The sequence below is a fragment of the Ictalurus punctatus genome, chromosome 14, assembly GCF_001660625.3.
Source record: "Ictalurus punctatus breed USDA103 chromosome 14, Coco_2.0, whole genome shotgun sequence".
In the NCBI taxonomy this organism is placed as follows: domain Eukaryota; kingdom Metazoa; phylum Chordata; class Actinopteri; order Siluriformes; family Ictaluridae; genus Ictalurus; species Ictalurus punctatus.
Genome location: NC_030429.2, coordinates 20,344,035 through 20,357,926, shown reverse-complemented (window position 1 = coordinate 20,357,926; position 13,892 = coordinate 20,344,035). Strand labels below are relative to the sequence as shown.

The 13,892-nt window shown below is 38.8% G+C and overlaps 1 protein-coding gene across 1 annotated transcript in view; it reads left to right on the top strand.

Annotated features, from left to right (window-relative positions):
* Nucleotides 1-4,528: 4,528 nt before the first annotated feature.
* Nucleotides 4,529-13,892, top strand: part of LOC108274709 (GRAM domain-containing protein 2A) — a 36,653-nt gene continuing 27,289 nt past the window's right edge. Inside the window, exon 1 of the mRNA XM_017484991.3 lies at nt 4,529-4,750. The gene's annotated coding sequence lies outside the window, so the exon portion shown is untranslated. The remainder of the gene's footprint in view (nt 4,751-13,892) is intronic.

The following is a 13,892-nucleotide window of genomic DNA, read 5'->3' as shown; positions in this document are numbered from 1 at the left end:
GTGTAAATGTATCCCAGGGAATTTGGAAAACTTGGGGCACAAAGCAGGGTGCCAATCCGTCACAGGGCACGCATTCACACACTCCAGAAGTTCCTGAAGGAAACCCCCGAAACGGGGGAGAACATGCGAGCTCTGCACATTCGATTCGAACCGCCAACCCCCAGAGGTGTGAGGCAATCCACTGTAATCTTCCGAGACTGGGTGTACGGTACTCTATGTGGAGCTGTTACATCTCTACCTGCATCCAGAAAGCTTTCACTTCTTGTGCTGCCAAATTGTCAGGATTCCTCACATGGCATCTCATTAGATTCTTTCTTCCACACCATTAGGCTCCTAAACGGCGCCTTTTATCCTCAAGTGTACATCTTTTGTGTCTTCAGTATGCATCTTTTTCCTAATAAATCCCATGTTTGTAACGTACCTAGAAATTGTATGTCTTTAAAACTCATTTGAAGTGCAACCCTGATAGTCCCTGAAATCTAATTATGTACCTTAATTGGCCGTTCTCTCATTTCACTCTGCTTTAAACTCTTTATCCTTTGCTCAAACTACTGAGGGAATTGTTACGCAGCCATGTAAGTGGATTATGGCTCTCCGCTGTATTTCAGTACTACAAAACAGTATGTCCTTGTTCAGTTCAAAACTTGGTTGTCAAACCATTGTTATACCCAAATACAGCCAAGTGTTGCAATATACTAGGATAACCATTTTGAATGCAAACTTTATCAATGACTATGTTAAAAAACAATAATAACACAAGGAGCATGGGTTCATTTTTACAGCGGCAATGTTCTGCATTATACATGACTATACACTATCTAGAGTCTGTACAGTTCCGTTATGTTGTACTCTATGTAGAGCACAAGCAAAGTGTATAGTGCAAGTTAAAGATGGCTGCTTTTACTTCGCTGGGAAGCCATTATTAGCCATGAAGACATTAAGGTTGGTAAGTGAATGAGAACGCCTGAAGATTTTTGTGCCAGTGGAGAAATGAGTTAGTGCAATCGACCAATCAGTGCCCTGGATGATTCTTAATTTTTCTGGCACAGTTCATATGGAGCTGGAAATAGTCCCACCATGCAGGATCAAGGTTAATTTACCAAGGCAAGCCTTGCTTGTATCATTTAACCACACACACTCACACACACACACCCACACACACTTTAACCACACACACACCCACACACTCCAAGTTAGCACACACAAAGCTGGCCATCTACAAGACATTATCTTCACAAAAAGAAACACGCGTGTAATTTCATACTGTTTTATTCCCATGTACCTCCTCATATGCAGTCCAAATCTTCCTTGTCCTATAAATAAATAAAAGAGAAACTATAAAATAGTCTCTCACCTGCGTGTCTCCAGGCTCCAAACCTGCTTGAGCATCAGCGCTCAGCATCTGGCTGTGTCCATCTCTCTGATACAGCCCGCAGTAATCTGAGTGACTAAAAGAAATTGGTCAGTTTTAATATTCCCATGAATTCCCAAGCAGTGGCTTGATCTATATCCTATTCTTTAGGTTAATAAGGGTGATATTGTAGTGCAGATCCTTGTTTACAGGAAGGATCTGTGCTTGCTTTTGAGTAACATTGACTCAGTGAGTCAGAAGCAGTGAGTCTCTCATGTTTGAGCAACAGTTAACATCACTAAAGAAATCACAGTGACGAGATCTACTTCGACATGCTGTAAGCCGGTTCTCTGGATATCAGGTGACCAGCAGGAGAATGAGAGCCTCAGGCCAACGAGGCTGTGACTAACTTAGCCGTTGCCACGGAGACTGTGCATGAGACTGAAGAGGAGGAAGTCACAAGCGGTTCTGGGAGTACGTTGGGAATAATCTTGCAAGAATGACAAGACACCTGTTCTTTCAGTGGAATCGGGACAGAATAATAATTTCACTGTCTTTAAAAGGGATGATGATGATGATTAGGCATATTAACTCCATTTATTATAGTATTTACTCACCAAATGGTGGTAGAGTGAACCAAGAGCGATGGGTGAATTCAGGTACTCTGGGGCATTTTTTTTTAGTTTTGAACTCATTTAATTATATTAAAACAACACGTTAGGGTTTTCTGAAATATCACAATCAAACCTCAAAATTCAGTAATAATAATTTTAAAAAAATGAAATTGCACTTTATTATATTAGTATGGGGTGCAAATATTTTATTCCCAACTAAGCCTACTTTTTTTTTTAAGGACGGTTTTAAAGCCTTAAGGTCAAAGTTGGTGAAACCTAATATCATCCATTTTACTTTGCTCTTGGTTCCTGTTTATTTGCCTTGACCCTTACCCCACACTCCTGTGACATCACATCCATGAGGTCATGGAATTTTGATCACACGCTACCAGAACCAGATCTTGGGTGTCCCACGTTACCCAAGTTCACACTACATGCTTGTATGAACTCTTTATTTCCACTTCCACAATCTTTTACATTCAAAATTCATAATTTCCTAGATTATGTCCTAAACATGGTGCTTAAGACAAAAGGCACAGGCTTGAAACAAATTCGGAGCATGTGCTCCTCTGTGCTTTAAAGTGAAGCAGCAGGCATGTGGACCACTCCTCTGCACTACCAGCGGCTATGGCGAGCATTATCTTTGCTTGTTAAGCAGTAGGTTTATCATTTCATTTTCTGCATAAAACGTTTACAAGCCTCTGATTAAGACTTAATATTTCTGCTCTGTAATCTAAAACCCTGATCCTGACGCTCCCTACCCTGCACATCTGATCGTTTTCCCTGCTCTAGCTCTCAGATTGACTCACAAAGGCCAAATCCTCCTTTTCTTATCAGTACACTCTAATAAGGGAAACGGATTCCTCAAGGATTTATATAGACCCCTGAGTATTCAAACACTTGTTTGAGTGCTGAATGGCTCTTTTGTGTGCCATTTTAAATTTCTTTAACATCTACAATGATTACTCATATAAAATCATACTTAATCTTATTTTTTAACCGACAGAACTGACACTCAAACAGCTTTATGCACAACTGAGACAGAGTCACAGGAGAAACACAGTAAGAGCTGTAGGAGTGGAAGGAACATTGCAGGGACTGAATGATAAAGCACAGTCACCTCAGGTATTACTGATTAATTATATAATCATGCCACGTAACATATATTAAAACAACAACGACAAAAAAGAATCTTCAAATTGCTGGTTCAGGTAGAGAAACGACGTTTTCAGTCAATAGTTTTCACCTACCACTTTATTAGGAACACGTCAGTATGGGGAAACATGATGTCGTTGACTTTAACCGTGGCATGATTGTTTGGGGCATATGGGCTGGTTTGAGTGTTTCAGAAACTGATGATCTCCAGGGATTTTTTACACATGGCAGTTTTTAGGTTTCTAGCGTTTACACGGAATGATGGAAAAAGCACCTAGTAGCTGCGATTCTGTGGGTGGAAATGGAGATTGGCCCCAGTACCAAATACCCACTCTTTAAAACCGTGCTAAACAGAAAAGCATCTCAGATACACAATATGAAGACCATGAGTATCTTGCCAGCCAAGTGTGTGTGTGTGTGTGTGTGTGTGTGTGTGTGTGTGTGTGTGTGTGTGTGTGTGTTATTATTAGTTTGTTATTATTTTGTGATTATTTCTCATTAACTCTTTTCTTCACATATAAGTTGTTGTGTTGTACGCTTTATTTATGATAAAACGTGTTCCGGGTTGCCAGTTCAGTCTGTATCACCATAATAAGGTCATAGAGTGGGTTACACAATTACACGGTGTTCACATGCACAATATGAACAGATTCTGTATATCGACGAGTTCTTTTAATTACATCCGCATGTATTAATAGCTGCTTACTAACATATGAATCGAATGATACTATTACCTTTCATAGATCTTTACGCAAGGTCGAAACACTTTAGACCAGTGTGTTAATGTGGAATTAAGACAAGTCCAAAATGCACACTAGCACACTAAGTAGCTCGTGCCACAGGAGGAATGCTGTTTAATTGACTCTTTAGCAGGGTCGTGTATGATTTTGGAACTATTAGTGTAGAACATAAATATATAAATAAAGAAATAAAACTGCTGTAAATTGACCGTATCGATATTACAGCAAAATACTGTTGTATTATTTTACAGGGTTGTACTGTATACCATTTGTCAGTCAGAGCAGTGCACTGGTTTACCGGTAAATACCAGAAAATGCAATGCATAGTAATATATCTAATGTTTTTGTCCAGTCATCAAGGCTTTGAAGTACAGCTCAGAAGGTTGTGTGTTCAAATCCCAGCACAGCCAATGCTGCCATGGTTGTGTCCTTGTCCAAGCCCCATAAACTCCCTTCTACTCAGTTGTATGCTCCCTCAGACAAATGTACTGGATTATGTCTTATTCTCCAACTATATGTATCCAATAACCTACTGTAAAAAATAACAGGAATGCACGGTGACATGACATGGAGCAGGAATGAACAGGAATGCACATTTAAGGGGCGGGGATAGTGTTCAAAGACCCGCCCTCCCTTCAGTGGTGCGGTTGGTTAGCCACGCCCCCATCGCTCTTCAAGAAGCACAGCGGAGTCAAGGCAGTAGCAACAGGCACGAGTGAGACTGCTACCCGTCGTTCATAATTTATATCGGTCTGAGTGTTTCATTTCTGCAGCGTTCACCGGATAAAGAACTCTGAACAAACTTCCTCGCATTTCGAAGCCGGTTTTACCGGAGTGAAGAGCTCACGAGCTGGAGTGAAATGATGGGCTCGTGCTGCGGTTAAAGCTGGGTAAGCCGCCGGCTTATTATTATTATTATTATTAGTAGTAGTAGTATTAGTAGTAGTATTACTGACTATAATGTTACACTGGTCTGTTAAAGTTTTCATTGTTGTCCATAATGTAGTCTAGTCTCCCATACTGTCATGTCCGCATATACTGTATATATATTTATATATATTTGTCCCCTGACTAAACTATCTGGAAGTGTTCATGTCGTTAGTCCTTGCTCGTTTTTATTAGGGCTGGTGGCTACGTGGCGTGTAAAGTGGATGAATAACACGGATAATGAATGGCAGGACAGTGTAGTATGTCAAAACAGCCTCAATATTCAAATTAAAACAGTTAAAACACCATATTTTATTGTTTTAACCCGACGCTGTTATTGTTCTACGTCCCAAAGTGCACTTACTTACATAATACTACAGCACTTGTTTACTATAGTACACCTAGACTTACAGTATTGCCTGTAAAGTAATGCTGAATTTACACCAAACAGCTTAAAAACACATCATATTTACAGTAAAACAAAACAAAAAACTGAAACCGTGATAGAATATGTAATGGTTATAGTGGGAATTGTATTGATTTTAATGGAAACCAGTACAATAATGGTCACTGGTAATTTGTTGCCTGGTGTTGGTGCGATGTTTTTTTCTAGTGGATACCATTAAGGACCAATAGTGGTAATGTTATAGTGGGAATTGTATTGATTTTAATGGAAACCAGTACATTAATGGTCACTGGTAATTTGTTGCCTGGTGTTGGTGCGATGTTTTTTTCTAGTGGATACCGTTAAGGACCAATAATGGTAATGGTTATAGTGGGAATTGTATTGATTTTAATGGAAACCAGTACAATAATGGTCACTGGTAATTTGTTTCCTGGTGTTGGTGCGATGTTTTTTTCTAGTGGATACCATTAAGGACCAATAATGGTAATGGTTATAGTGGGAATTGTATTGATTTTAATGGAAACCAGTACAATAATGGTCACTGGTAATTTGTTGCCTGGTGTTGGTGCGATGTTTTTTTCTAGTGGATACCATTAAGGACCAATAATGGTAATGGTTATAGTGGGAATTGTATTGATTTGAATGGAAACCAGTACAATAATGGTCACTGGTAATTTGTTTCCTGGTGTTGGTGCGATGTTTTTTTCTAGTGGATACCATTAAGGACCAATAATGGTAATGGTTATAGTGGGAATTGTATTGATTTTAATGGAAACCAGTACAATAACGGTCACTGGTAATTTGTTTCCTGGTGTTGGTGCGATGTTTTTTTCTAGTGGACACCATTAAGGACCAATAATGGTAATGGTTTTAATGGTTAGCTGATGATTTTTAATGGTGTTCATAATGGAAACCATTAGAATTTCTGCCCATCTAGGCGCAAAGCCTTAACCACTGAGCCACCACAACTAACCAAGAAGAAGGAGAAGACTTTATTTGTTACATATATATATATATATAACAGTATAGTACAGCGAATACCTTTCTTCACATAGACCCGCCTGTTCCCATGATACGAATTACAGATCAAAAGGCTGTGTTAAAATCCCAACTTCACCAACGTGCGATTTCTTCTTTGCACAAGACTCTTAAACTATCAGCTCAGCTATTTCCCACATCACGTCTAAGTTGCTTTAAAAAAAAACAAAAAAAAAAAACAGCCATTTGTTGCATTATATGTTATGTTTACTGTAAATTTTACAGTACTTAAAAAAATGACGGTATACTTTACAGTGTTCGGTACACAATGATAAGCATATTACACTGTGTGTCCCCCTGCTGTAAACAATATGGGAAGTATAGTTTTATTTCATAATAGCAGTTTAGATGTCTGATCTATTCAGGGTGTAATTAACAGTGTTGGGTAAATTACTCAAAAACGTAATCCACTACAGATGACTAATTACTACTTTAAAATTGTATTCTGATTACGTTAATGATTACTGCATGTAAAAAGTTATCAGATCACTAATTACTTTACTTCCACGTTACTTTCAAAACCTGTCGAACCTATAGAAATACACTACAAAGTGAAACTCTTTCAGTAATTTTAGAGCGCATCACTGTATGACACGATCAGGAAAAGCTGGATTTATCATAAAACTTGCGTCGGGTGTTGTTACTGTTTGTAGGACTATCAGACCGATAAAATATAAAACTTTTCTAACTAGGTTAGTTTGGTGTTCTAGCCAAGTGGCGGCATAACTAAGCTATCACTGTATGGGTTTAGCTACTACAGTGCCATGCAAAGTACATTATCATTCCTTATATCATGTTCATGTTCATATCATGTTCCCATAAACTGGAACTCATAGACATTTACACACCTCATTTTCCTGCTCAGCATCAGAGGATGTTAGTGTTTCAGTTTCAACCTCTTTACTGTTTAAAAAAAAATCATCATATATCCATTTTTCCTCACATTGACTGTGAGCTAGCGTTCGGCAGAATTGAGAGACTGTCAGCCAATAAGACACGAGCGTTTCCACGTATTTTCCTGTAAACGCTGTCTGATTGGTCTCGCCTCCGTTCACTGAAGATATAAAATTACAACACCGCCGTCTTCATTTAGTTACGTAGTCACAAACCGCTCCAAGTGGAGAATTATTCGGGACTGAAGAAAAAAAAAAATCTTCGGGGCAAAAACGTGATTTATTTAAAATGCATTTTACTTAATATTGTTTTCTTAACAATAAATTTGTAACGCAAGTAACGTCATTTTATTGACATCAGTAACTGTAATCAAAGTATATACTTTTAAAATGTAATGCATTACATTACTGTGTGATCAGAAAAAGTCATCAGAATGCAGTAAGGCACTACAACCATCTCTGGTAATTAACTGAAGTGTATTGTGTAAAGTGTATTGTAATTGCAGAACTGGTCCAATGAAACACGAGCAAAACCTCTGAATCCCATTACAAAACTCACAGGTCACCATTAGGACCCAAACATTTGTAGAGAAAGCTGGGAATTACAAATCATTATCAATATACGAAGAATGATAGAAAGCAGTAATGGTTACCATGGGGGATTTTTTCCCCAGCATGGATCCTTTGCCAATTTTTTTTTTTATTTTTTAAATGCTAATTTTACACACTAAGTTATGCAGTAGCTACATGATGTACTCTCCTAATACTGTGAATATTGTTTCACTTAATCACTTAATATGATTAGGAATTGGTGTAATCATTTCTAAGATTTTTATCTGTGTATATGTACTATATATATATATATATATATATATATATATACGATAATATAATATATAATATACCACATAACCATATAGCACACGTTTGCCTCCCATTCAGTAAAGAAAAAACCTCAAGTTTATCTACAATCAGTCCCAGGTCAGCATCCGGTCTCACGTCTTTTCAGCAGGGACACAGTGAAATAGTGAGATAAGTCAGAATAGTCGTACTGCTTTCACACATGATTATGGATGCCTTTTTGGATCTAGCCTGTCGCTTGAAGCGAATTTAAAAAGCTAATTTCTTTGCATTAGTTGTCTTTGAGGGTTGTAATGTGTATGTGTAATCAAGTAGAGAGTCTGAGGAAGGGGACTTTTATGTCAGCTTACATTGCAGCGAAACAAAGAGATCATCTAAGGACATGAGCACAAGGGAGCCATTGAAGGTTCAGCTCTCTCAGAGTCTTTCTGGCTTCTTCTCTCTTTTTTTTTTTTAACAAGAGGCCTCTAAGCACAATAGCACGCTTTGCATGGGTCAGTGTCTCTGCATTGCTGGATGTAATTGTTTTTAGACTTCCTGGGAGATAAACAGGACCAGCAGGGGCTCGGTAGCATTTTAAACAGTGTCTTTTTTCTTCTTCTTTCTAAATGTGTTTGGGAAGGAGACAAGGATTTAGTGTCTAAAGCATGGTTTCTCAGACTCTTTGTAGCCAGGGATACATTTTACAGCAAAATCAATTCCACACACCCCCTCAGCACAGATGTATCTCATAAAAATTATTCGTACAGTAATATTTTGTCTATTTACTAGAGCCATGGAGCTTTCTGTTCTGGAGCTTTCCGCTGATAGAACATATTAGGTCCAGTTTGACTTCCTGAATCATTCAGGTTTGGATGAAACCTGTTGAAAGCCAATCTATAAGACGTCAGTAATAAATATAATTACTTTGACAATGGTGGGTCATGATTTCCTCCAGTGTAATAAAATGTGAAAAATTGTAGACTCCTGGCGATGCTTCATGACCCCCTTGAGGTCCCACTTTGAGCAACAGATATAGAAAAGGCTATATATGTATATGAGTAGAGCATTCAGAGTGTTATGTGTGGATTATTATACGTTCTAGTATTTGCATATTTTTCCTCTGGACTTGTCTACACAGTCTAACTCTGTCTGTGGCTCACAATAAAGTGTGTGTGTGTTTGTGTGTGTCAGGGGACTGTTTTGGCTCACCAGTCTCAACTGAGAACTATGAAGTATGTGGTAGATCCTTATTTAAATTGGACTTTCTTATTACATTAGAGATGAATCAGTAAAAGATAAATATTTGTTTATAATATACGTACACGCCTTCTAAATCTGAGCGTAAAAGTGTAAGGTGTAGTGTATGTTTAAGTATAAAAAATAATGTATCCATGATTATATTAAACTATACATAGACAAGTAAACTATACAGTAACTACATGTAGAACACGTTACAGCGCAGTGTGCTCTAGGGCTGGGCGAAATAGACAACATCTTATATCACGATGTGGTACATGCATAACTGCATGCATTCGTAACAGCTTTTTGATTATTCTGTGAACTTAGCCCCAGTGAAAGGCACTTTTTCTTTTCCCCTTTCAATCAGAGGAGGCACTGAACAGAATTCTCATAAATGAGAATAAGAAAAGAAAAAAAAAAAAGTTAAAATGGGAACAATATGAAAGCAAAATATATGAATAAATTCAATAAATATTTAAACAATCTATTCAGCATCCATTTGACAGAAGCAGCTCCCTTTTTCTGTCTACGCTCCCCATCTCGTAGAAGCCTGAGTGTTGCTGGGAGTTTTACTCTGCGTCACGATCCCCCATGCTTGTCTTTGTTTCGCTACAGCACATCGCTAATAGCGCCGAGCTCAGACCTCGATGTAAAACGTGACATAAAACGGCAGCTTTCGTGATAAGTAGCTTTCCTGACACTGGTGATATGGACGATATAGGAAAATGTCTAATGATAAGCATTTTTCTATTGTCCTACGATATGTATCATCCTACCCTAGTATACACAGTGGGGTTTTCGGGAAGCTTAGCTCAGTGGTTAAGGTCTCGATCCACTGCTCAGAAGGTCATAAGTTCAAACCCCAGCATCACCAAGATACCACTGTAGGGCCCTTGGACAAGGCGCTTAACCCTCAATTGCTCAGATGTATGCATGAGAAGAATGTAAGTCGCTCTGCATAAGGGAGTCTGCCAAATAGTGTAAATGTAATGTCATGTAAGTAGTGCTACTGGCCATTGCTTAGGCAACGTTACAGTGTTGTTGTTTTTTTTTTTGAGTGATTACAGTTTTTTCAATGATTACTTTGATTACATCATTACTGATAATAAACCCACATTAAACTCAAATTCACCGATTCGTGGTACATTATTGCGTGCTTTAACTGTTGAATTTTCCATTTGTAGTTAAGCAGTGGTGATGCATTGTTATATCACCCGTTAAATGCCTGTTTGACAATTGCATTCAATCCCACATTACTAACCGTGTTATTTTCAGTTTGTTTGCACCCTCAACAAAATTTCTAGCACTTGATCTTCCACTACCCATGATGGTGTGGTATAATTTGTGCATTTCAGTCTTGAGTATATTAAATGTGACCCTACAATGGGCTTACTTGAACAAGACATCTCACTGTGAATAAAGTTAAAGGAAGGGAGGCCACTAACACATTGCACTGTACTTTGTTGATGTGCTTGGCTAATTGAGGGAAAGTACGCAGCACATAAATTTGCAAAGTTTTACAAACATTGCTTCATATGGCCTTAATCAACTTAACAGAGTCTTAGTTCTTCATATTCAAGAGTATTTTGCTGCAGTCTGAAGTGCAAATATATATTGCTGTACTGGTCATTCATCATTCCCCTACCTTTAACATGCAAATGGGGCTTTTTTTTAACATGTGGAATTTGTTGATGCGTCCGTCAGTGTTTATCAGTTGATATATCCAGGAAACTGTATCCTACAGCAGACTACCGTTAACGTGAATTGGACTGCCATTATTTTTCGTTCCACAGCCGACAGTATTGGATTCTTCAGACACCACTTTGATGACTGATATCATTTCTCTTTCCACTGTCCTTTTCATATGTTACACTTCAGTTATCTCACAAACATGGCCAAGAACTGTAACACAGGAAGAGGTTGTTTGACTGACATTGCAGTTGGCCAGGCATGTTCATTACTACTAACTGTTTCAAACGGGAATATGATTAACCATTAAAGACGTGATGCTAGTAATTGGCACTTGTGATAAAAGGATCTGGTAACTCTAGTTTGCGTCAAAAAGCTCATTGTCTCAGTGCTTTGTGGGTTTGTGTTCCTGTTGCTTTCCACACAGAAATGCAAAGAGACACTCAGATTCTAACCTAATGAAATCCCGGAGCTGACGAAAATATATTACACGCTCCGTGAGCCATGGACGGAAACTCTGAGGCTGAAACTACACTTCCGTTTATGGGGTAGGCGATATGGCAGAAATATCATTTCTACAATATTTGAAGATTTTTTTTTTTTTTTTTTTTACAATATGCAATATGTGTCACAGGTCTGCTAAGAATAAAAGGCCAGCGAAAGAGCAGTGCCGCATTGAAAAATGAATAAATAAATAAATAAATAAATAAATAAACACAAATGACTTTTACTTAACGTTTACAACAATAAACGGAGGATAAAACAAACTTTAAATGCTTTACCATTTTAAAGATTCAGAATGGTACAAAATGTTTACATGAACCATCAGTCTCTTCCAGAGTTTGTACCCAACATGTATTTAAAAAAACAAAAACAAAGCGTGCACAATATCTGACAAAAGTTTACTGTAAGAGTTTATCGCCATATCTATCCATGCATCCATCCGTTTTCCTTACTGCTTATCCTACGCAGGGGAGCCTGGAGTCTATCCCAGGGAACTCGGGGTACAAGGCGGGGGATACGTTATCACAGGGCACAATCTCACACACTAACACACTACGGACGATTCAGAGATCAGAGATCAGTTTACAACGTATGTTTTTGGACTGGGGAGGAAACCGGAGTACCCAGGAGGAAACCCCCAAATCACTGGGCAAACGTACAAACACAGGGTGGAGGCAGGAATCGAAACACCCCCCTTATTACCATATTATGACGTTATTATTTCTATTAGCATGCTTATTTCAACTAGACGCTTGCCCGGAATGTTTTGGGTATCGTTTCTTTTTAGTTTGGAGATATACAGTATAATTCCCCTCCAGTAACATTTTATTCCATCAGTTTACAATACTTCCTAATTATACCGAAATAATAACCCATCACGTCTGCCTACATGTATAAGGATGACCTGGTACGTGAAGGTCTATTATTTGGAATAAAGCAGCCTTTCGTCCTAAGCCAACTCATCCTCCACTAGCTTCCTCAACCTAAATATAAACAGTCCATTAATTGCAGCCAATAGGTCAACGTTCATGTTGAATGGGTACCATGGAAAAACCCACTGCTTTTTGTCTTGATTTCCCACGGTTTTCTAGGGTAGTGTGAGATTTGTACGGCTGTAAGCTGTTAAGTGTGGGGAGACGTTAGCTCGTTTGTCCGTGTCGTGTGTTAGTGGCTTTTCAAATGCCTAAAATGACAATATTTAGGACAATTTGTGGGAAAAAAAAGACCTTCAGATGCAAGAGACTATCTATAAAGAGAAAAATCTATAAAGCTGATGAATGTTGCCTTTGGCCAGACATGAATCGGTGACATTTTTCACCCTGTAATGGAGCTTGTAACGTATGAAAAGTGTATTCCACTCTCGTCGCACCTTCTTCTCACTGTGTATCCAGGCGAGACTAGTGACATAAAAGCCCTTTGTATAGTTGAGACAGTGTGTGTTCCAGCTCGTTCTCCATCCCTGTCCTGATTCTAATCACATCTCCAAACACGGTGCCAGATCCTCTGAGTAGCTGCGCACTTTCCCTGGGGAGTCATTTGTTTGTCCACCCCCCTGGATGCATTCCAGAGAAACAAACACTTTCCCTCAGTGCCACCCCTGTGTTTGGACAGCAGGAAGACAGCCCCAGCATTTACAGGGATATGTTGTGTGGAGGAACTGAAGAAGAAGAAAAAAGCAGGCTGTCTTAGTTGAAGCAAGGATTAGCAGCATGTATTTTGCATATTGTTAAGCACATACATACAGTACATCCATTTTACACACCGCTTATCCTAAGCAGGGTCACGGGAGAGCCTGGAGCCTATCCCAGGGAAATCGGGGCACAAGACGGGTGCCAACCCATCGCAGGGCACAATCACACGCACACACACACACACACACACACACACACACTCCAGACAGTTTGGGAATGCCAATCAGCCTTTGGACTGGAGGAGGAAGCTGGAGTACCTGGAGGGAACCACTGAAGTATGGGGAAAAAATGCAAACTTGGGCAGAGGTGGGATTCGAACCCCTAACCCTGAACGTCTGAGGCAAACATGCGAACCACTAAGCCCATCTTGCCCCCTTTTTAAAGACATATTTAATATATTTATTACATATTTTCATGTAACTATTATTCAGTTGTAACCTGAGGTATATGAGTTATAAGTTGCTGTTCTTTGGCAGGTAAACACATGTTCAGAAATGCATGAGTCAGCTCAGGTATGAATTCTTTCTGCTTTCACATAGAGCAGTGCTATTGTACATCTTAGTGCAAATCTGTTCCATGCATTCATCACGTCATGTACATCAACACTTTCCTTTAAAACCGTATTCTGCTAAAATCACACTGGCTTAGAAACTTCTCCTTAACTCTGCCTTAAATGTTCTGTTTAGTGAGTGCATATTTATATACACTCATTTTATTATATTGTGTAATTTTGTATTAGGATTTACAGCCTAAGATTTGGCTTTGTACTTGCATTCATCACACCCTGTCTGTCTGTTGCTTT